The following is a 23,738-nucleotide window of genomic DNA, read 5'->3' as shown; positions in this document are numbered from 1 at the left end:
TGTTAAAGAAAATATTTGAGTCTGGGGAAGTGATTGTCCTCCAGGGCTAGGGGGCCCGCTGGGCCCACCCCATTAAATTAGCCCCTGGCAGGTGGTGGTCCCCTGGCTCGGTGGAGTCTGTGAGCCCCCCCAAAAAATGTTTCATTAGTCCCGGGGAGGTGGTGGTCCCATGGGCGATAGAGGGTTGCTCTGTGTACCCCCTCCTTTTCTATAAATAAAGCCCCAGGGAGGGTGCGAGCACTGGCATTCAATGAGCCTTATGAGTGGGGCCCCATTAGCTCCCCTCATTTTAACAAAAATTCCCTCAGGACCTGGCCCACCCGGGGGCTCTTTCATCAAAGGGGTTGTTGTTTGAAATTCTTTAGCCACAGATTGACAGCGCTGTTGCATTTCCACTGCACAAATGTAAAAATAAAATACTTTTTTTGCCCTGCCCCATTAGCTCCCCTCATTTTTAACAAAACTTCCCTCAGGACCTGGCCCACCCGGGGGCTCTTTCATCAAAGGGGTTGTTGTTTGAAATTCTTTAGCCACAGATTGACAGCTCTGTTGCATTTCCACAGCACAAATGTAAAAATAAAATGCTTTTTGCCCTGGGGGGGGGAGGGACTATAATCAGAGCTAAGGGGTCAGAGTATTCCTACCCTGCCCCCTTTTCTTTTCTTAAATGTTTTTTAGTGGGACTCAAGTGAAGCCGAGTGCCAGGATGGCTTCCTTGTTGCAGTTTTGGTAGCCAATCAGATTTGAGCATGGAGACTGTCAGATCCTCGGAGGACCTGCGTCCCTATATATATGTATATATATATTCACGCTCCAAATCCTTTTACCCTTGCAAAAGAATGGCCGGCACTCTGTATATATATGTAGGTGGGAGCAGGGAGGCTGGCAGCATGACAGGCATGTTATATATTGTTTAAACTTACTGACCTTGAAAATCGGTCAAGGAGGAACAATTTGCGAATTCTGGGTATTCCTGAGGGTAAGGAGGGTGCAGATGTCCGTCAGTTCATGATCTAACTTTTTGAGGAGGCTTTCCCAGGACTTCGACAGTGGGACTGGAAAATGCAATTGCAAAGGGCCCATCATTGTTTCCCCTTTAACCAGCAAATAAAGGGGGCCAAGTTGATAGACGACCACGTGCTATCCTGATTTGTCTTAACAATTCTTTGGCCAGGGAGGCCTTGTATGATTTAGCCAGGTCGATCGGAAAAGGGCGGGTAAGGGGTGCGATTTCTTTGTGAGGTCTGACTTCTGTCAGCTGACAGTTGAAAAGAGATGGCTATTGCGTCAATTAATCCCGGCATTCCTGTCAAAGGGGGCTCAGGTCTTTTTGCTCAATCCTGCTAAATTGAAGGTGGTTTCTCAGAGGCAAAAACATTATTTTCAGTCTGAAATTCAAGCAAAAGAGTTTCTGCTTTCACAGTAGTCATCCCAGGGGTCTGTCATTTGTATGTGCTCTGTTTTGTATTTTTAACGGATGATTAAGCTGCCAATTTCTGAACTCTGGGGACACCCCCTCTGGCTTGATAATCTATCTATGGTCTTTCTTTTTCAGTTTCTCTTCCAGTATGGCACACACACACTTTAAGGAGGGGGGTCTAGTTTAGTGGAAGGGGGGTAGGTTTAGCTCAGCATCACCAGGGACCGTTGGTCCCCATGCCTCATATGGTAGGAGGTTGCATGGGTGGAGGAGAGCTTATGGTAGAAGTGGAGTGGGGTTTGGGGTTGTGGGGTGGGGCATGAGGGGGTGCACAGTCATTATCTTATATGTACAGTCATGGCAATAGTCAGCATTGAGACAGGAAAGCTTTTGTGAGACTATTTTGTTGAGGAATTCCCTCAGAATTTTTTTTGTATTACTATGTGAATCAGTCTAAAATACTTGCATCTCATAAGGATGATGGTTAGGAAAAGTAAAATCCGAATTTGCTCCTTAAATAGTTGTAGCCTTAATGATAGGAAAAAAAGAGGCTTGCTTGCTTGCCAAGCTTATAAGGTATAGGCAGGTAGATGTATTGTGCCTCCAAGAAACTCATATTCCCTTGAATAATCGTGGGTGGTTAAAGGATCTGGGCCTTGATCTTCTTGCAAGCTCTCACCAAGCTACGACCATACGGGGGGTAGTTATCTTGGCCAGGCATGGTATTTTAATCAGGAGGACAATCTAGGACGCTGGGCAATTGTGGAAGCAGTAATTAAGGGCATCTTGTTTACCATTTGCTCTTTGTATGGGTCAAACCTGAATGATCCAGAAATCCTGAATTTTCTAAATATAGAACTGGCTTTATGGCCCTTTCCGGTAGTCCTTTGTGGTGACTTTAATATCCATCTGAACAGCAATTTTAATATTTGTAGTCACTCTCCATGTCAGGGAAGAAAGGGCAAGACATTCAGGGTTCTACAGGGACTTCTTAGGGAACACAAATTGGCTGATACTTGGGATAGACACAGGCAGGTGGAGCCGGGGTACACTTATTTTTCAGCTCCTCATCATAAATTTGTCAGTTTGGACTAATTCTTTGTGTCCAAATATCAAGCTTTTTCCTAGGATAATATCAGACCACAATCCGTAAGTAATTGAGCTTCCATTGAGTGGCGCCCTACAACTTCCCACGACCTGGACGTTCAACAGGAAATTACTGTTAGATCTGTCATACTGTTTGCATGTGGCCAAACTGATTACAGAGTTTTTCAGTATAAACAGGGGCACCGCATCTGAAACAATAGTTTGGCATGCCTTTAAAGCATCCTTATGGGGTGAGACCCTCAGTTTCTCTCTTTACCAACAGAGGATGGTAAAGGAGAAGATCAATGGGTGGGTGGAACAACTTCAGAAGGCTGACGAAGACCTTGTGCGGGTAATCGGGGACTTGCTAAAAATGGATGAGTGTCAGCAGCAGATAGCAGTTGCGAAAGCCAGAATACATCAATATTATGGGGATGAATCAGCTATTAGATTTGCACAGCACGGGGCTGACATATACGAATTTGGGTAAAATACAGGTAGATTGCTGGCTAAACGTATGCAACAAAGGGGAGTTTCCAATAGAATTTGCCGAATTAAGGATCAATCGGTCAGATTCAGGACTTGCCGGTAGAGATCCTGAAAGTCTTTCAGGATTTCCATCAGGAGCTGTATACTGCTGATAGGGATGTAGCAGCGACATCTGGGGAGGAATTCCTTTGGGATTATGAAACTCCAAAGGTCATCCCGGAACAAAGTGAGATGCTATCTGCCCTGATCACGGGTGACGAGGTCGAGCTTGCTATAACCTCTTTGGCGGCCGGCAAAACTGTTGGTTCCGATGCTTTACCTTTAGAATTGTACCATCCATTCCGGAAAGCTCTTCGCAGCGAGTTTGAATCTTTATTTCAACTTGCCCAGAAGGGCCAGATCCCCGATTCTTGGAGTAAAACGACCATAGTAGTTTTTAAGAAAAAAGATAAACCCGAGCTTAGCCCATCATCATATAGACCCATCTCTTTGATCTGTGCTGATAGCAAGATTTATTCTAAAATAATTGCCCTAAGGTTGGGCAAGGTTATTACCCATTGGTTATCATCCGCCAAAACGGGTTTATCCTGGGTCAAGATACATCGGACCACATTTGGCGCACCATAGTCTTGTTCGATTGGGCTCAGGCCACAAAGACACCTCTTGGTAAGATCCTGTTGGACACAGAGAAAGCGCTCGACAGGGTCTCCTGAGGGTTTCTCTGTTCGGTGCTACATGCAAAGGGCCTACCTAAGGATTTTATCCAAACAGTACAGGCACTTTATGTACTTCCTGAGGCCCATAACTGTATATCCGGACAGGAATCCAATTCATTTGCCATAAGCAGAGGAACCCGGCATGGATGCAACTGCTCCCCGCTATTATTCCGGGTATATATCGATCCTTTTCTCAACAAATTGGATACAAATATGTAGATTAAAGCTGTCATGGTCAACGGTGTCGCGTATAAACCATTAGCGTTTGCTGATGACATTGCTGTTTTCACGACCGATATAAGTTCAGCTCTTCCGGCAGTAAACAAATCAGCGGAGCAATTTAGCTCAATCTCGGGATATAAATAAAATATCGACAAAACCCAGATTTTACACTCGGATACCTCACTCCCAGAAGATATTTCAACCGTTTCTGTAGCAACTTATCTGGGAGTGAAGATGATGGCATCAGTTGAGCATATACCTGAGCTAAATATCTTAACAGTAATAAAGAACATAAATAAGACACTCAAGAGATTAGACCATTTACATCTATAAATGCACGGTCGGTGCAATCTCATCAAAATGATGATATTTCCCAAATTTGTATACTTGTTTCGGACCATACCTTTAGAATTTCCAGCATCTTGCATCACTAGAGCTGAAAGGGCATGTGTTCGATTTCTACGGGGATTTCGTAGAGCCAGAATGGCAGTTAAATGGATGATCTTACCAAGACTTAGGGGGGGTTGGGGATTACCCAGCCTTCTCCTATATCACTGGGCAGCACTTACTGCTGATCGAGGCGAAGGCAGTAGTTCCCAAAGCTGTTAGACCAACTATTTATGAAGTAGCACTTGGCGAGGATGGTGGGGAATGTTTAGTTAAAATTTTAGAGCTGAGGTATTACAAAAAGACCAAATTAAAAATCCTTCAATCAGCTTACTCCATCTGGAGGCTTGGTATCTCGAACATTAATGCTTACACCCCTTTTTAGGCATATGGGCTTCTACTGCCAATTTTCCAGGATTAAATCATTTCTCGCTGGGGGGATTTAGGAATTAATGTTCTGATGGATGTCTGTTGCGATGGACAAATTGCTTCATTTTCTAATTTACAAGACAATTTTGCGCTCTCTATGCGACACTTTTTAAAGCTTTTTCAGATCAGGAGTTTCCTGGGTAAAACTATGCTACAAGCGGGCGCAAATTTGGGAAAAATACCCCTGGTTGACATAATAGGGAATAGATCCCGGATTGGGAAAATATACCAAACACTGCTGGCCGATCTCCCTGATGATTTGAGTATCCAGAATGACAGATGGGGAGGAAGTTTGGCAAGGAAGGTATTGACTTAGTGGCGTCTTTGGAATTAGCCAACCCGATTCTAATAACTGGCAGCCTGAGGACTCAGCATTTAAATGTCGGTTTTTGACTTATATTTTACCTTGGGGAAGGTTTCTAAATGGGCTGGCCCCCGGGTTAATTCATGCAGTAGTTGTGGGGCATGGGCTGCCGATACGATCCACATGTCCTTTGCCTGTCCCAACCTTGTCAAATACCTACAAGACATTGAATATTTCCTGAACCAGATCCTTGCCACGCCGATATCAATAACATCTGATTTAATCATTCTGGGGATAGAAGGGAGTCAGGGCAGTATGGCCCGGACAAGATCTGAAATCGGATTGGTATTTATTGCTATGGCCATTGCAAGAACATGCATCACCTCTCAGTGGATTAGCCCTGATTCTCCTACATTCATAAATTAGCGGGCCAGGTTGTTAGTTACTTACAACATGGAATCGGCTGTACATAGACTGAAAGGGCGTAGGAGACGAGAAATGGGGAGGAAAATATGGATGCCAATTACTTGTTGGATAGGGTAAACACTTCTGGTATCGGCTCTTTGTATATTATCTAGGCTCCCCTTGGTTAATGCTCATTTCTTTATCTCTCCCATATGTTTAATTTCTTTTTTTTCTTCTTTTCTTTTTTCCCTTTTTTTCATTATTACTTCTGCCAACCTACTGCCTTGTTTATTCTTTTTCTCTTCTTTTTCGTTCTCCTCTGGCTAGGGGTCCGAGGGATTTGTGTCCTTGTTTAGTTTTCTTTTCTTCTGCCTTTTACTTTTGAAATATGTGTCAAGGTTTCTCCGAATATGAATGTATCTTGCTGTATTATGTGCCATGATCAATTGATAATGATTTAATAAAAAATGTCAACAAAAAAAAAACTATGGTAAAAAAGGAATCACTCATTTGTAGTACACAAAGTATAGTATATAGGTTTAAAACACATACAAGCTTTTAGAAAACACAATCACTGGATTATGTCATCAGTGGTGTCATTTGAGATGTCATCAGTGATGTCATTGACCATGTCATGGGTGATGTAATATATGAGGCTATAAGCAGTGTATTGTGGGAACGTTAGATATAGTTTGCTCAGGTAACAATACCTACTGAATTTCATATTAACTGTAATGTCCTTGAAACCTTAGTCTTTTTATGTGAATTATAGATAGATAGATAGATACATAGATGGATAGATAGATAGATAAATAGATAGATAGATAGATAGATAGATAGATAGATAGATAGATAGATAGATAGATAGATAGATAGATAGATAGATAGATTGATATAGATAGATAGATGTCAAATGCAATTTATCATTACCTTGTGTGTACATCAAAAATTGACCAATTATGGGCTCGATTCACAGAACTAACTTAAGACAAAATCCTAAACTTACTACCATTTTGGTATTCACAAAAGGCACTTACTCATTTTGCTATTCACAGTTGTTACTTACTCAAAATGAGTAAGTTACTCATTTTGGTATTCACAGAAGGCACTTACTCATTGATGAGTAAGTGTCTTCTGTGAATACCAAAATGAGTAAGTGCTTTCTGGGAATACCAAAATGATTCAGTGGCTTCTGTGAATACCAAAATGGTAGAAAGTTTAGGATTTTGTCTTAAGTTAGTTCTGTGAATCGGGCCCAACACGTTTTAAAATAAATACTGTATGGGGAATAGGAATATTAAAATGTTACTTGTAGATCTAAAATCCTTATCCATTCTTTGAAAACATACTCAGCAAATTAATGTAAGTGCATTACATGTATGCGGCTTAACGTGACTTTTTACTGATCATAAAGCTGACTGCAGTTGGTTAGGGCCCCCTTTGAATGGATATCTAATTCTCCAGGAGTGAAGTTGGAGGGTATTTCACCTGCTCCTTCAGCCATTGTGGGTTCCAGCAGATAAAAATGAGCAACAGTAGGTCTGTTACATTTGAAGCAAGTGACAAAATGACATTAAAACATGCATTCCAATATGACAGCTATTACGTGAATAGACGCTTACATGGCTGATGACGGATTTTGTCAGTTACAAATCACTATTGTTAATGCAGGACAGCGAATGCAAGAAAATGTAGTTATCGTCTGCACTTAGAGGTCCGTGGCGAATACGCCAGATATTCTTCATGTTTGTACCACCACCATCAACCAACATTGCTAGCATGAGGTATAACTGACAATATGGCCAACCTGTAGTGCAGTACTGATGCAAGGATCCGTCATCAGTGACATTGTTTTCATCAATAACTAGAAACTATACAATACAAATTATAGATTTACATAGTCTGCAGTGTAACATATGTAAACATTAACAGTTTTTTCATCAAATAATATTTAAAAAATCTTTAAAAAATTTGACAGCGTAAATGCATTAATATAAAGTTATGTACATCATTACGAAATATTTTGAAAATTAAATATGTTTAATTTTTAGCTACGATTTGGTTATTTCTAATTTCGGATAGTTTGGTGAATTTTAAAAATATATATGTATTTTTGTAAATATACATTTGTTTATTTATAGATTTTGGAAGCAATAAAAAATAAAAACAAATGATTTTTTATGTGAAATGTGAAAATCTAACATATGTATGTCAGTATAACAGGGAGAAAATATAAAAAAAGTTTAAATATGTACAATACCCGTTCGTGAACATACAACAACACATTGCTCTTCTATTTTGTAGATTTGTGTATCCACATGCCAGGAATATGGTGTCATAAAGATATGCTTTGCCTATATGCTGTGTTAAGTATCAGCTCTGCTCAGTGAGCCGTGTCTGTACAGTGAGTGCTGAAGCCTTCAAGGATATCTCGGCACAGTTGTTGTGAGGTCTGATCTTTGCACCTTCCTAGACATAACATACATGCAGCTGCGGCCAAATTCAGGCTTTAGGCGCGTTTTATATTGATTTGCACAGAGCATACAAACACACTTGATGGTGCTTCGCATGCAGAGAGCTGGTGGAAGATGATGTGATCCCTTACCACTAAGATTTGAGGTATTTGCCTGCCCTGCTAAAACCCAAAGAGACCTTCTTAGACATAATATAATATACTAGCTAGGGAGGGTGAGAATTAGGTGCTGTTTAACCCTATTCATTTTAGCATTTTAATATGCTTTCACCTTTTGTATTCTATGGACTAGTAACTATGCTGATTACTTTGTTTCTATGTTTGCTTGTATTAGCTAAGATACTACGTTTGAGAACACTGCATAGGTAAATAAACATTTCAAATATGCACGCGTCCTCTTTTACTCCTTGTTCTGGATCGAACTGATTGTATAACGAAAGAGTGTTTATGTGTTCCACGTTACCTGAGGTATTCTAAGTCCATGTTCTGGTTTGTCTAAGCATTGATAGTTTGTAATGGCCAATGAGGCACTGTAGCTAGTCTGGTAGGGGATTTTGGGTACTAAGGTGAGCTTTGCACACCCTAACTCACTGAGGTTCCAAGTCTCTATGCACAGTTCTGTAGGAGAACGGAATCCCTGCGACATGGCGCCCAACGTTTTGGTGGTCTTATTACATGACACTTGAGTAGTACACCATTCAGTCCTTAACCCCTTCACTATTGTTTCCGGATAACGGTGGTGTCGGACAAACCTACCTATTTTTTAAATAGGTATTTTCAAGCTTGAATCTTTCTAAACGGTTTTCCTTGAATTACTACCCAGTTGTGCTACTAAGTTTACTTTGTACCTCTTTTTTTCTGTGTCGTTATGGCCGTGGTGAACATTCCGCAGCATAGTCGCATTGCGGTGCGCAACCATTTGAAGCAATATAATGTTCCCGTGGAAGGCATGGCCATGATTATGGTGGTGAGTGCAGAGGTAGCTTACCCTTACGAAATATTTTACTCGTGGGTGACCTTCCCAGCTGTGGACGCAAATACTGGTGTGTTCCATGCGTACACTGCCACTGCTGTGTCATTGGAATATACTCCGTACAGGGCACAGGAAGTTCCTATCGATGCTTGGCGGCATCGCGCTTGGTTTGATTGCGCCCTCCCCCACTCTTTGACAGCTCTGAGGTTAGGTCCTTGGTCCATTCCAGGCGCAAATTGGCCTGTTTTGGCTGGATTTACGCCTCATCCTCAACACGGTGCATGTACCGTTGTTGAACTAAGACGACTACATGTAGTCGCAATTAGCGTGATTAGGTCGTTAGTGAAATACATAACTCGTAATCTCCCGGGCGGGGCTCAGGAGCTGCGGCGCTTCCTGCTGGACAGGGTGGTATGAAGCTCAGTCCCGTGATGGTCAACGCTGTGATGGGCCAGCGCCCCCAGGATAGGGATGAGTTTCCTTTCTTTCCGAAAAGTTGGACCAGTCCTAACACGACTCCTGGTGAGAAACACAGGATTCTGACAATTAGCATGCCGAAAGACTTGACCCCTGAAATCGGTGACTGTGAGACCTGGGCTACAACATTTGCGGCAGTCTACGCGAGGTGTTACGGCACACCGTCTACGACTGTTTTGACAACGGTCCTTAAGCGTGTTCAGGATGAGCATGGACCTGAGGCTGCTGTTGAATTGGGTATGCGCCTTTGTGGCTCCTTTGATGTAGTTTACGATCTCATACTTGCTAATGTCAAGGGGGATGCGGTGAACAATGCTTTGCAGGCGATACCCGATGTCGAGAAACCCCAACAGTTAGCACGAATTATTGTGGCGGCTTATAAAACCGTGGGCCACAATAGCAGGGGTCTCAAGCCTTTTTCTACAAAAAAGAAAAAACAACCCCAAGGGCAGAAGTCAGAAACTGACGAACAGCCCTAGACCAAAAAACAAAATTGGCCTAAAAAGCAAAAACAGGGTAAGCAACAACAACAGAGACAGGTGTCTCGTCCTGCGTCTCCATTGCCTGCACCCCCAGAACATGTTTATGACTTGCGCGATCGCGCGACGATAAAATCACCTGATCGATTTCAGGTTTCTGACCAACGCTCTCCTCGTTCTTTTCAGGAGCATCGGCCTCAACGACCAGTGGTGGAGGAGGCGGCAGGGGTCGGGGTGGCCAGCAGGGATGCGACCAGCCCCACCCGAAAGACGGTAAAGGCAAGCAGGACGATTCTACACCCAAGAGACCCCAGTTTCAAAAGAAGAAAGTCGCCGCTTTAACAGCGAGATATGCCACAGATAGTGAGAACGCAGCTTCGGAATCAGACATGGGCTCTGACCTTGCTGGACAGCGCAGCGGAGATCACCCTAGTGCGAGAGGCCCTGCGTCCACTACTGAAGGTGACAGCGACTGACCGTTATGTTGTTGTGGACTCTTGCCGAAATACCAGAAACCGCCGGGATCCATTTGCCACCGGTCCGCTTGTAGCTCTGCAACTCACGCATTAGAGACGCCAGGAACCGCGTGCAGCCAGGCTACGTCGTTTAATCTTTGATGCCGGGCCACACCAGGCCACTGAGTGAAAGGGTGCTGATTACGAATCAAAGCCGCTGGGAACTGCACGCAGCCGGGCCACACGCAGCCGGTCCGCACTACACTGTCAACAATACAGATATAAAAACAAGGACACCGGGAACCATTTGCAGCCGGTTCATAACAATTGCCATCCAAACAGGAGGAAATCCTTGTTTGTAAACGGAATAAAGCTGCTATTGTCAGAAAATAATACTCTGGAGAACTTATCATTTCCTACTTTACCCTGTGATCTTTTGCTGTGTGCATTTGCTCCATACTGGCTCTAATTCCGGTGCCACGTGTTGGTATCTATAGAAATATGATGGTACAGTCCTGAGGAAGACACAGTTGTGTCGAAACGCGTAGACAGGAAACCATCTTTTTATGTGTATTATATATGTACCTGATGTATGTCTAGTTTCATGCATATGCTATAATGCTGGAATATTTTATCATGTATCGATATAAGTGTACTTAAATCCTTTTTATCATTTAAATCTTGTTTTACAACAGAAATTAAAATACACTAAATGTGCAAAACGTTTTTTCAGTTCTTTCTAAATTAATACTTCCAAACCATGTTTGGGTAATGTTATTGTCCATGTGCTAGTGTTCTATTAAGATTTTGCCTGGGTATTTTACTCACATAAATTGTTTTACCCTGACCCATGAAATTGATCCAAATCAGGGGGTCCTTGTTTATTTGTCACATATTATGTTGTGGAAACAGCTGACACTAGAGTTGCTCCCCCTGACAGACTTTACGAAATAGTCTTATTAATTGAAGGTGACATACAACGTACCATAAAATAGGTATTTTGGGAAAATCTTACAACTACCTATGACATTTTGTTAGCGGAGGCTGACTGGCCCCCACCTTTTGTTCTCGCTGCTCCAAGAGGGGAGGAGGTAATCCTCCCTAGTTTCGCGCACACAGTTTCGAAAGAGCGTGCGCTGAATTTTTCAGAAGAGTGGGCTAGTGCCCTTGCACCGGCTCTGTACTGTACACACTGTGGTTGGGATCAATTTTCCCCACACCACGAGATTCCTTTGCGGTCACAGCCAAAGCCTCAACCTCAATATCCCATCAGACGTAAAGCTAAGGCTTCCGTTGCGGAAATCCTTGAACAATTGGAATATCAAGGTGTGATTGAAACGTGTGTGTCACTGATGAATAACCCACTTTTTACTGTAACCAAGCCTGACCGATCATATCGTTTGGTATTCGATTACCGGCATTTAAACTCACATTGCCGTACCTGTGCAGTACAGAATACTCACGGATCTGCCTTGGTGGTTAGTCTTGTGCGTAAGTGGTTTAAAACCACACTTGACATATCCAACGGTTTTTATGCCCACCATTTGGATGGTCTAAGTTCCCAATGAACCAGTTTTACATGCGGCGGCGTCCAAAAACAGTTTACACGTTTGCTGATGGGCTTTAAGAATAGTCCTGGAGTGTTTACTGCCCGCATAGTCTCTCTCTCTTGGAGAGAATCGACCCAGATGCATGCTCGTATGTGGATGACATTTATCTCACAGGCGATGAACTTTGGGAGCATCTGTGTTGAGTTGACCGCTTAATTTGTAGCTTTGCAGACTTCGGTTACAAATTCAACTTTGCAAAATCGCACATTGCAGAGTACACAGTGTTGTTCCTTGGCTACGAGCTCAACAATGAAGGCCGAGGATTGGCTCCTCACTTCTTGGAGAAATGCGCGCAACTGCACGCTCCGACAACTCTGAAAAAATTACAGTCTTTGCTGGGATTTTTGAACTTCGGGAGAACATACATTCCTGAATATGAATATGCCCAGCGTATCAAGCCTTTGTATACTTTGATACAACCTACTTTTACCAAATCATGCTGGCTGCCAGAGCACTCAGCAATTCTGCAATCTTTGCAGGCTGATCTGCTCGCTTCTAAATACTTACTGACTCGTGATAACCACGCCAACCTGGTGATAGGAATCGTCCCTGGGGCGGTGGGTTTCACTTACCTTACTTTTAACGAAGGAGACACAGTACCTATTGCCTACAAGTCACACTTGTACACTTCGGCTGAAATGCGATTTTCCACTGTGGAGAAAGTTTTGACGGCTGTACAGATGGCGATTCTTAAGGAACGTGCTCTGCCACAGGGAAAATGAATGTTGGTTGTTACCCCGTGTCCTGCTTTGGAGGCAGTTACGAAAAAGCCAGTGTACCTAATTCTAAAGCTATGCACCCTCGGTGGATACAACGGGCAGCATCATTGACATTTCCGGATGTCACATTTATTTTTGATGCCTCCTTGCGGTCGCAAGAGTTTTTGCAATATGAATTTGTTCATCCTGCACCTTTGGCTATGCGAGCTTTGGAGGATTTCCATTGCATCATATACACTGATGGTTCGGTGCAGGTTGCGCATGGTTCTAAACACGCCTATGTTTCCGCATGCGCCATTGTGGTCGGTGCCATGGTGAACGATGAGTTCAAGTCCAGTGTCGTGCACACGCAGACTCTAGGGGACTGCACCGCACAATTGGCAGAGCTTCGTGCTCTGATGCTTGCATTGGAGTACGCTGATCCTAGTGTGACGACTCTTATTGTAAGTGATTCTTACTACTGTGTCCAGTCTTACAATGAAAACTTGTTCTTTTGGATTCAGAATGATTTTCGTGATTCCAAGGGTAGCACAATAAAACATAAAATGATCTGGGTCCGAGTGGCTGAGCTTAAAGAACAGTTGCCACTCGTGTACGTATTTCATACTCTTGGTCATCAGCGCGTGGGAGTCTACGCTGTTGGCAACTCGCTTGCTGATGAAGCAGCGAAATCAGCAGTATCGACATATTTGGCTGCGGCAGTTACACGGTCCAAGAGTAAGATTGATGATGATATCTTGGCAGCTGATGCTGCCACTGAGAAGGGAGGTAAATATCCTAAGGGGTTCCCTTTGAAGTGCACATAACACTTATGTCCCGTTAAAGTTCCTTATGTGAAAATACCTGACTTGGGGAGAGATTGATTCCCAACTCGAATCGCAGAAATACATTGATCACAGCGGCCCATGAAGGTGATTCGTCTGCGCATGCGGGCGTTTCTGCCACTGTGTCTCAATTACAACGGCGTTTTTGGTGGCGGGGACTGTACAAACAAGACGCGCGATTATGTCCTTCAATGCGACATTTGCCAGCAGATTAAGCCTTCAACTGCTGCGCGTCCACCCCAAACACAGTTGTTCATTTCTAATAAACCACTTGGTTGTGTTTATTTAGATCACTGCGTTCCTTTTTCTTCTGATACTGCATATAAGTATGTTTTAGTCGCAGTTGATTCATGCACACGCTTTGTATGGGTGTGGCCGCACCGCAGCGCTGTTTCACGGACTGTCATAAGGGATTTGCGTGTCTTTGTAGGGATTTTTGCCTGTGGTACCTTCCATTCAGATCAGGGTCCTGCTTTCGCCTCTAAGGAGTATAAGGATGACATGGCTTCGTTGGGGGTCCAAGTCAAGTTTTCGTCTCCATACAGTCCTGAGGGCAACAGTGTAGTGGAACGAATGAACCGTGACTTAAAGCAATCATAGACAGCTCGAGTTATAGGCACTGGAAGGAACTGGCTGGCCCATCTCAATGGCGTGCAGCGTGCTCTTAATAATCTCCCTAGAAGGTCTCTGGGTGGGCGGACCCCATACAAAATGCTCTTTGGTATCAAGATGTATGTACCGGACCTTGACGGTCTAGACTCGGTGGCTGATGCTACCTCCTTTGATGTAGATAAACATTGCAATGTTTTACAGACTCTACAAAAGACAAGAGACAGTCTTGCAAAGGAACATTTGCCCTCCACTTCGGATGATGCGTTGCAGTTCCCGGTAGTTGGCTGGCTACCCCAGTTGGAGAATTGGTTCGGGAGAAGATCGAAAGCAAAAAAAGAATTTGGTCCCTCTTACAGAGCTCCAGTTCCTGTGCTTGGTGTGAAGGGCACAAGAGCAGTCATTTTACCACCATTACCAGGTCATAAGGAAAACAGGTATATCTCCATTGACAATGTCAAGATACACAGAGTGGTCGATTCTTCTTAGTATGACACCGGCAGTCTCCTGTCCTTCGATGGTGAGAAATTCTGTTTTGGCCACTGCTTCGAATCCTGATCCGGAGGTGGCCCTCGAAATGCCTGCTATTTCTAGTCCTTTATTGAGTACATTGCCTGGTACTCAGCTTGCTGAAACTGACTACACTTACCCAACTGACTTATGATGCCTGATTTGCAAACTCGTTTGGCCACAGAATCCAGATTTTCATTTGACACTGTTTCACACACATCAGGAAAGCCCTCACGGATTGCAGTCTATACAAGTTTATTTTAAAAACATTTTTTGATTCCCCCATGGACATATATTTGGCTGGTGCTTTTTTCAATTTACCTTTTTATGTCAATTGTTTTTGTGTTTTATTTTTTCCGATTCGTCAATGGACACGATGTCGAAGAGAGAACATGCATTCGACATCTCAATGGAACATTGGCACCCCTGTCCTCGTCACATTCGGCACACAGACTGAAGAGAGACTTGGCTTTTGTTAACATCACTGCTTGGCCTGTCCTAGATGGGATTGTATGGGATGCTGTTAAATTTCAAATCCATGGCCCCACTGAAGTCATTAATGTCCCTCATGTGCTTAGAGTTAACATGGGGGATGTAGTTAAACAAAACATACGTTCTGATGATTGGGATGTTCAGGCCGTAGAGGCATTGTTTTCTGATTTGAAATATTATGCTGCCTTTGATGCTGAAGATTTATATTTAGAATCTGCTAATTATGGTGATTTATTTTGTTTCCATCATTTTGGCAACCACTACCTACATAAAAGTAATTCCAGAAGGAGTGCTGTCAATTATACACAGTGGGAGCATTGCCCGGCTCCTTTACAAGGCAGTTCAAGTACCTTTTTGAAAATGTACACTTATTTTACCGACTTTAATCAGTCCAATCCCGCTTCATTTTATTTTAAAATGACAGGAAAGTCCATGTCCTAAGTTAGACGTACCGATACTAAATTATTGTACTCGAAGTCCTTTATAAAGCAGCTAGCTGTTGGAGGCTACGAGTTGTGGAAGGAAACAATTGACCTTAAATCTGTTTGGGGTTCTAAAAGTTGGCAGGTACAAGGCACTGAGGCTTTCCACCGTGCATGTCTCATCCCAAATCATATGTTGTTTTTGAATTCTACCATTTTGCAGACAACGTGCTTTGGATTGGCTACTTCTAAAAAATGAAATACTCCTTCCTTCCCTGATTTGGAGGAATATGCAGGTTGGGGTAATGCTACAAAATCTTCGATCAGAGAGTTACAAACTCTGATGCTAAATTCGTCTTTTAACATATCCAGTTTGGACCCCAAAGGTTGGCTGCTGTGGCACAAAAGTGCTAACTCGTGCCAACATAGATTTCTGGGTTTAGCTGATGGCTTTACACAGGTCAGGGTCGATCCCCGTTTTGAGAATGACCATTCTGTCACTACTTATTCAGTGGGTAAATTGTGTCAGAATTGGCTCAAACATTCTACCTTGGCGTCAGTTAAACTGCATTTATCTAAACTGACAGACGATGTTGATTTGAATGATTTCATAAAGGGCCCGGCTAGTGGTAGATATAAAAGATGGATATATGCGGTTTATAATAAAAAAAAATAAAGATTGAGCGGCTACCTGCCTTAGGGCTATTGATCAAGCTAAATTAGAAAAAGTGCTTGCTGTTGTGGATAATAGCATTAACACGCTTTCTTCCCGCATTTACACATTAGATAACATTGTGTCATACTTGCTGACAAATTTCTTTGTGCACACTCTTTATCTGTGTCATTTTTAAAAAACGTCCTGTTTATTGCCGCATACTTGCATTTAATTGTTGGAACACCGCGTTTTGGAGCGGATCCCTTTCCCCTCCGGGGCTCTTGTGTACCATCAGAAGCAGCGGACATCTTGGGTGGGGGCTGGGGATTGGAGCGGTCTAGTCGTCACAAGGACGCTAGACCGGTATATAACGCAGCCATGCTGACGCGCAGCGGGCACGCGCGGAGAGCTTGCCGGAGCACCGCCGGAGTCACGCCAGAGTCCAGCCCGTCTGCGCCCGTCCGCGCACGGACGGGCCCGGGGGCGGGGACTCCTGGCCAACGGCTTCTCTACTCCAGGGAGGAACTATACACCCTTAATAGAGGTGAGCAGCTTGTAGATCAGGCAGTCCTGTTGACGCTTAAGAAACACGCTATACTGCATCCCGATAAGGCCATGCCCCCGCCGGTTCGGTAATACTCGCTCGCTCCATTGCCATCACTTAGAGATCTACAGTATGCTTCAGGATAGTGACATCGATATCCTGACTCTTTCAGAGACCTGGACGGGCGAGAACTCAATGCCGGATATAATCGCTGCTCTCCCAAGCGGATATGATGTGATGTGGCACAACCGCCCAGGTGGCGCCCGGGGAGGCGGGGTAGCTATCTTCTATAGGAAGACCCTGTTAGTTGAAAAGTTACTATCTGAGACAATTGATCTGACGGATGTGATTGGGGTAAAGGTCACTGTGCACGATGTGTGCTGGGTGATCCTGTCAGTCTACCGTCCGCTCAATTCAACTCCACTCTTCAATGATCTATTCTGCCCTATTATATCCGATTTATGTTCCAGATATATGAAAATCCTGGTAACTGGAGATTTCAATTTACATTGGGATAAACCCAACTGGGACTTACCCACACGCCAGCTGGACACTTTAATGTCTGCGGTGGGTTTTAAACAAATTGTAGATGTTCCCACACACGAAAAAGGTCACACTCTTGACCTCGTGTGGACCACAGATGCCAGTCTAACCCTCATAGACGTAGCCCCTTGCGTCTGGTCTGACCACCACCTGATATCCTGTGAGGCCCGCATTAAAGGCTGTATCACCAGCTGTCCGCCTGGTATCAGGAAAACCCGGAAATGGGCCGAGGTTGATCTAGCATCCCTGACTAAAGCGCTCCCGGCAATATCCCAGGCCACTGATCTGGAATGCAGCTTGGATTGTGAATATTCTGATCTTACCGGGAGCATGACCCGGGCCATTGATCAAATAGCGCCGGTGAGACTACAGCAAATAAAGCGATCCGGTAAAGGAGCTCCTTGGTTTACGCCAGCCTTAAGGGAAACAAAAAGAAAGCTCAGAGCTCTAGAAAGAGTATGGAGGAAAACCAAACAGGACTCTGACAAGAAATGCTATAAAGCTTCCCTTCAACAATATAAAAACTTGATGACCCAAGCTAAAGCGGACCACTTCGAGTCCCGCCTAAGTCAGGCAGCGAATATTCAGAAAGAGACCTTTAAAATATTGGCAGAGTTGAGCAAAAAAAACGACAATTCTAGGGCTCCTATGGATTGCAACACCTTTCAGGCCTACTTTTTAGAGAAGGTGAAGCTCATCATCCAGGAGATAAAGAGTGGGGTGGGATCAGGGACTGCTATAACATCAGCATCTGAGATCGTGACCGACTGCTCCCTTGAAATATTCCCAGAGATGGATGCATTGATCCTAGAACAACTGATGAGGAAAATCAAATCTGGTTCCCCAGCTGACCCGTGCCCACCTGAGATCTTCCGTGTGGCGCGCCCCTTGCTGGAGGAGCGTATCATCTCCCTCCTCAATAGATCTTTAGATACGGGGTACTTACCGGCTGAACTGAAGGAGGCGCGTGTAAGACCTTTATTAAAAAAGCCTGGATCTGATCCGGCGGTGTTAAAGAACTACAGACCTATTTCCCAGTTGCCCTTCCTTTCTAAAGTTCTTGAGCAGCATATACTAAAGTCCCTGTCCCTCTATTTGGAAACTCACCATCTACTCCACGAGCGACAGGCAGGTTTTCGTGCTCATCACAGTACCGAGTTGGTGATGCTATCGGTGTTGGATGAGCTAAGAGGCATGGCTGACTGCAAGAAACCGAGCGCCCTGATTTTGCTGGACCTATCAGCGGCGTTCGATACTGTCAGCCATGCCTTGCTTTTGGACAGACTGAGGGACTTTGGGATTAAGGGCCAGGCCTTTCAATGGTTGCAATCATTCCTTACAGGAAGGACCCAAAAGATACAGCTGGGGGACGAAACATCTGAGGTGGGGATCTTAGAGTGCGGGGTGCCACAGGGGTCCGCCCTGTCCCCGCTTCTATTTAACCTCTACCTGCAACCATTGATTGCTTCTCTGGCCACTATGGGCTGTAAAGTCTATAACTACGCGGACGACACGCAACTGCTGCTAAGTGTCGATGACACCACGGCCGCGCAACTCCAAACTCAGAACATCTTGCGGTTCACAGTGCAATGGATGACAGATAATCTGTTAAAAATCAACCCTGACAAGACCGAGGTACTAGTGATTCCATCTACTGCCTCACCTTGGGGTGATCTCTATTGGCCTACAGAGTTGGGCCCGGCTCCAAAACCAAGCTCGTCTGTAAAGAGCTTGGGGATCAAACTGGATGACGATCTGTCAATGGCCCCTCAGATCTCTGTGGTTGTGGGAAGTTGCACGAACATCATTAGGCAACTGCGGAAGTTAATCCCTGTCCTCTCACAATCCATGATGCGATCAATAGTAACGGCCACCATCATCTCCAGAATTGATTACGGGAATGCCCTGTACCTTGGCTTACCGAAAACTCTGACCAGTAGACTCCAGGTCATAATGAATGACGCTGCCCGGTTGATTTTCAGATTACCGAGGAGATCTAAAGCTACTCCCCTACTACAAAGCTTGCACTGGCTCCCCATCAAAGAAAGAGTGGAATTTAAGAACTTATGCACGGCCCATAGGGCAATCTATGGGAAAGCCCCAACTTACATCAAAGATCGTCTGCAACTTTACTGCCCCACGAGAACACTTCGATCCTCAGACTCCCAACTACTGGTCTGCCCCCGCTACAGGCTAGTGACCAAGGGAGGGAGAGCCTTCTCAGTGCTAGTCCCTCAGTTATGGAACAGGCTGCCGGAGGCACTGCGTCGGGAAGGGAACTTACTACGATTCAGGAAGAACCTAAAAACACTCTTGTTCAGAAAAAGCATGAGCACAGTATAATCCAGCTCCCATCTTGCTAAGTTATTGTTACTACCATCTTTCCTGGCGCTTAGAGGCCTGTAGGTGATTAGGCGCGCTATAAAATCCCATTAACAATAACAATAACAATCTGTTGTTGATATTGTGCAAGATGAAGTGTCTGTATTATACCATGGTCAAATTCAATTGTGTTCCATTATGCAGTTTGCGTGGACCCTACAGACGCTTAAGGCCGGTAGAGTGCCTTGGAAATACATGAATGTATCCTCTCTCTTTGCCCCGTTTAATTTAACTGACAAGCAGCGTTTGCTTTCAATGAGAGTTGCATCTTTTTCCATGTTACACCTTGAACGATTGGAGTCTTTACCATTCTCTGTGGCAGAGGCCACTGCTGCAACGTGGCTTATCCACGGATTATTTACTTTACCATTTGCTCTTTTTAAATTTACAAATTGTATGAAGTATTTTGCCATTGATAGATACAAGCCTCTTGGTAGTTCCTACCTTCATGAAGCCTGGTCACTTCCTTTTACATACAGATGCCCTAGGGAAGGAAAGGAAGTTTATCTCAGAAGTGAGAAGTGCACGGAAACACCAGATCACTCATTAATGTGTAGACATATTCAATTACACAGCTCTTGTAATCAAGAACAGCCTAATTTTGCCTGTGTTTTGAAAGGTACCCACGTTCCCGCAATCGTCCCCACGTTCACATTAATGGCAAACGGCAGTTATTTAGTTTTAAATAATGAGGATTGCTGTGGGTTAATAAAAGGCATTTCTTATGTGGTTACAGTCAGTGAATGGGTGGTTTGCTGTAAAAAAAAATTGTCTCCACCCCCGCATGGGAACTCGGATTTTCCATCTGGCCGAGAATTCCGACCTTGAAGGCAGAGTTCAATGGAATGTGTCGAATAAGAGCCCTTTTGTCACAAAAAGAAGTTGCCCTGACTTCAGCTCCTGAAACATTTGTCCTTCACGTAGCTAACACCCACACAGAGGTGCAAGCTTTATTAAATACTGACCTACCGTTGCATTTCAGTGAACTGATTCATACAATCTTTAATGCATCCTCCACATCGGAGCTGGTGCATTTTTTTAAAGTGGTTAGCAGTGGTCTTGTGACTTCGTTTGAAAAGATATTTGGAGTCATTCCTGCTTTCTTCCATTCAATCTTTTCCAGCCTCTTTGGTGGATTTCCCGTTTTACTGGCCCTGGCTGCAGGCATTCTGGTGCTATTTTGTTTTATTAAAAATGGATGCACATCCTGTGTTCCAAGACGAACTGTCACTGCTGGCGCTGTTTCGCAACTGGATGCTTGAATACTATGGTACACTGCCGCTCGCCACCTTAAGTGCCGCATATGGATTATCGTTTCGATTTTCCTACTTCACATGTGTCCAGCCTGTCTTTCATTGCCTGAGCTGCGATTTCGACTGGGCCCTGGATTTGTGTCTCTGAAAAATGGTGTCTCCTGACGTGGATTTTAATCATCTCATGAGTCCCTTAGTTGCTCATGAGTTGCTTTGTTCTGACGGAGGGATTATGGCCTAGGCAGCGATGCATGGAGTACTGGGTTGTTGGAATATATTCGCAGCGGCGCAAGATTTCTTGGCACACAGCTTCATTGAAAACCCACCGAGTTGTCCTCTGATGGTGCTGGAGGCTCCGGTAATTGAAGAGCATGAATGTTCTTTCCCGCTATTGAATTGGATGGCTGAATTATTTTCGGATGATAACAGTGACTTCCTTTTGGAAGCTGTTGCTGCTTATTTTGCATATTCAGTCCTGGGCTGAGACCAATCGAGGCCTTTGTTGACATTGCACTTTTTTCGTTATAATTTTTTGAAATTATGAATAACTTTTCATGTCCCAGGCCTATTGACTTTGATCAAATTGAACGCTAAATTGTCATGATGGTGAGATTTTGGTTTTTTGGGTGACGAAAAGTATTTTTTTTTTCACTTTCTCAAATTTGAACTGACTGTCGTTCTTTAACTCTGCATTTAAAAAATGAGCCCCTTATCATATCCTATATTTTCTTATCCGTGCTCGGATCATGGGGGGGTGTCATATAGATATGCTTTGCCTATATGCTGTGTTAAGTTAGCACGAGCTTATTAGGAGTTTAAACGCCATTTTACCTTTCTGCTGCTTCTGCACACGACACATAACTGTTATTGTAGCTTTGAGCCAAGTAGAGTGTTTTGATTCACACACGAATAATGTGTTGTTACTCTGATATCAGCTTTGCTTAGTGAGCCGTGTCTGTACAGTGAGTGCTGAAGCCTTCAAGGATATCTCGACACAGTTGTTGTGAGGTCTGATCTTTGCACCTTCCTAGACATAACATACATGCAGCTGCGGCCAAATTCAGGCTTTAGGCGCGTTTTATATTGCTTTGCACAGAGCATACAAACACACTTGATGGTGCTTCACATGCAGAGAGCTGGTGAAAGATGATGTGATCCCTTACCACTAAGATTTGAGAAATGGGCCTGCCCTGCTAAAACCCAAAGAGACCTTCTTAGATATAATATAATATACTAGCTTGGGAGGGTGAGAATTAGGTGCTGTTTAACCCTATTCATTTTAGCATTTTAATATGCTTTCACCTTTTGTATTCTATGGACTAGTAACTATGCTGATTACTTTGTTTCTTATAATATGTTTGCTTGTATTAGCTAAGATACTGCTTTTGAGAACAATGCATTGGTAAATAAACATTTCAAATATGCACGTGTCCTTTTTTACTCCTTGTTCTGGATTGAACTGATTGTATAACGAAAGAGTGTTCATGTGTTCCACGTTACCTGAGGTATTCTAAGTCCATGTTATGGTTTGTCTAAGCATTGGGAGTTTGTAATGACCAATGAGGCACTGTAGCTAGTCTGGTAGGGGATTTTGGGTACTAAGGTGAGTTTTGGCACACCCTAACTCCCTGAGGTTCCAAGTCTCAATGCACAGTTCTTTAGGAGAACGGAATCCCTGCGACAATGGTGAAGGATACATCAGTGGAAAGAAAGAGCATACAAACCACATTCCAATCTGGAAACCATGAAGGAAAGGCACATCATTAAGAAGTACAGGCTGAACTATGACACCAGTGTCTCCTTAACACCACTATTTCAATCTGAACAATTGGTGGACATAAAAATCAAATTGTGAAGATTATAAAAGTGCTACATTTCTTTGTGACGGGCTCCTTCCAGTGCTAAGTTAGTGACTCCAGTGGGTTGTCAAACCGACCTTTCAGCTGTTCACAGTCAGGTTCTGGCTGCTATGTTTAGACGCATGAATAGCTGCATCCAATTTCCTACAGATGATGCCACACACCGCAGTATCAAGGCTTGGAATACATAAAAGCTGTTGGTGCCACAGTTGGGATCCATATTCCTTTAGTAACATCTCATGACTGGGAGCAAGTGTAATGCAATAGAAAGCAATTTCACTCTATCAATGTGCAAGCAGTGTGCATGGCAGGACTCTACATCACCACTGTGTGTGCAAGATTTCCAGGCTCCACCCATGACTTGCTAGTGCTATATAACAGCTCCATACCACAACAGATGACAGATCTTGCACCAAGGACATTGTGGCATGATTGTATTAAAATGTATGTTGTAGTGATATTTTTTTGGAAATTTGTGGCCTTCCAGACATAATTTCACTTAAGTTTGTTTTTGTGATTATATTTTTTAGGGGATTCAGCTTATCATAGCCATGCATAGCTTGTAACATCACTGAGAAATCCAGAAATGTCAGGGGAAGCCTTCTTCAGAGAGACTTGTGAGAACAAGGAGGCCTAAAGGCTGCCGTAGCTGCTGTATACGGGCATTAGGAGCGTGGCCTCACTTTTCATGGGAGGAAAGAGAGAAGAGAGGCAGGAATACAGAAGCAGCTCAGCAGCACAAGACCAGGCTGTTCTATTTTAGTTAGTTTCAAGATTGTTTGTATTGTATTTTTTTAGCCTTGTGAAGGTGACGACACATGTGCCAAGCGAGGGTCTCTGTCTGCTTTTAGGCACAAGTGATGGTAATTAGGTCAGGTGGAAGGCGGAGCCTTGTTTTAAGAACTACAATCATGATTACTTTGAGGCCCACATTTATCTAGCCCCAGGCGTATCAGCAAAGTTCGGTTGAGAAACAAGCACTGGGGCAGGATGGACAGGCG

This window comes from Lissotriton helveticus, chromosome 2_1 (genome assembly GCF_964261635.1).
Source record: "Lissotriton helveticus chromosome 2_1, aLisHel1.1, whole genome shotgun sequence".
Taxonomy (NCBI): Eukaryota; Metazoa; Chordata; class Amphibia; order Caudata; family Salamandridae; genus Lissotriton; species Lissotriton helveticus.
The sequence above is the reverse complement of the archived record's forward strand: the minus strand, read 5'-3'. Positions refer to the sequence as shown.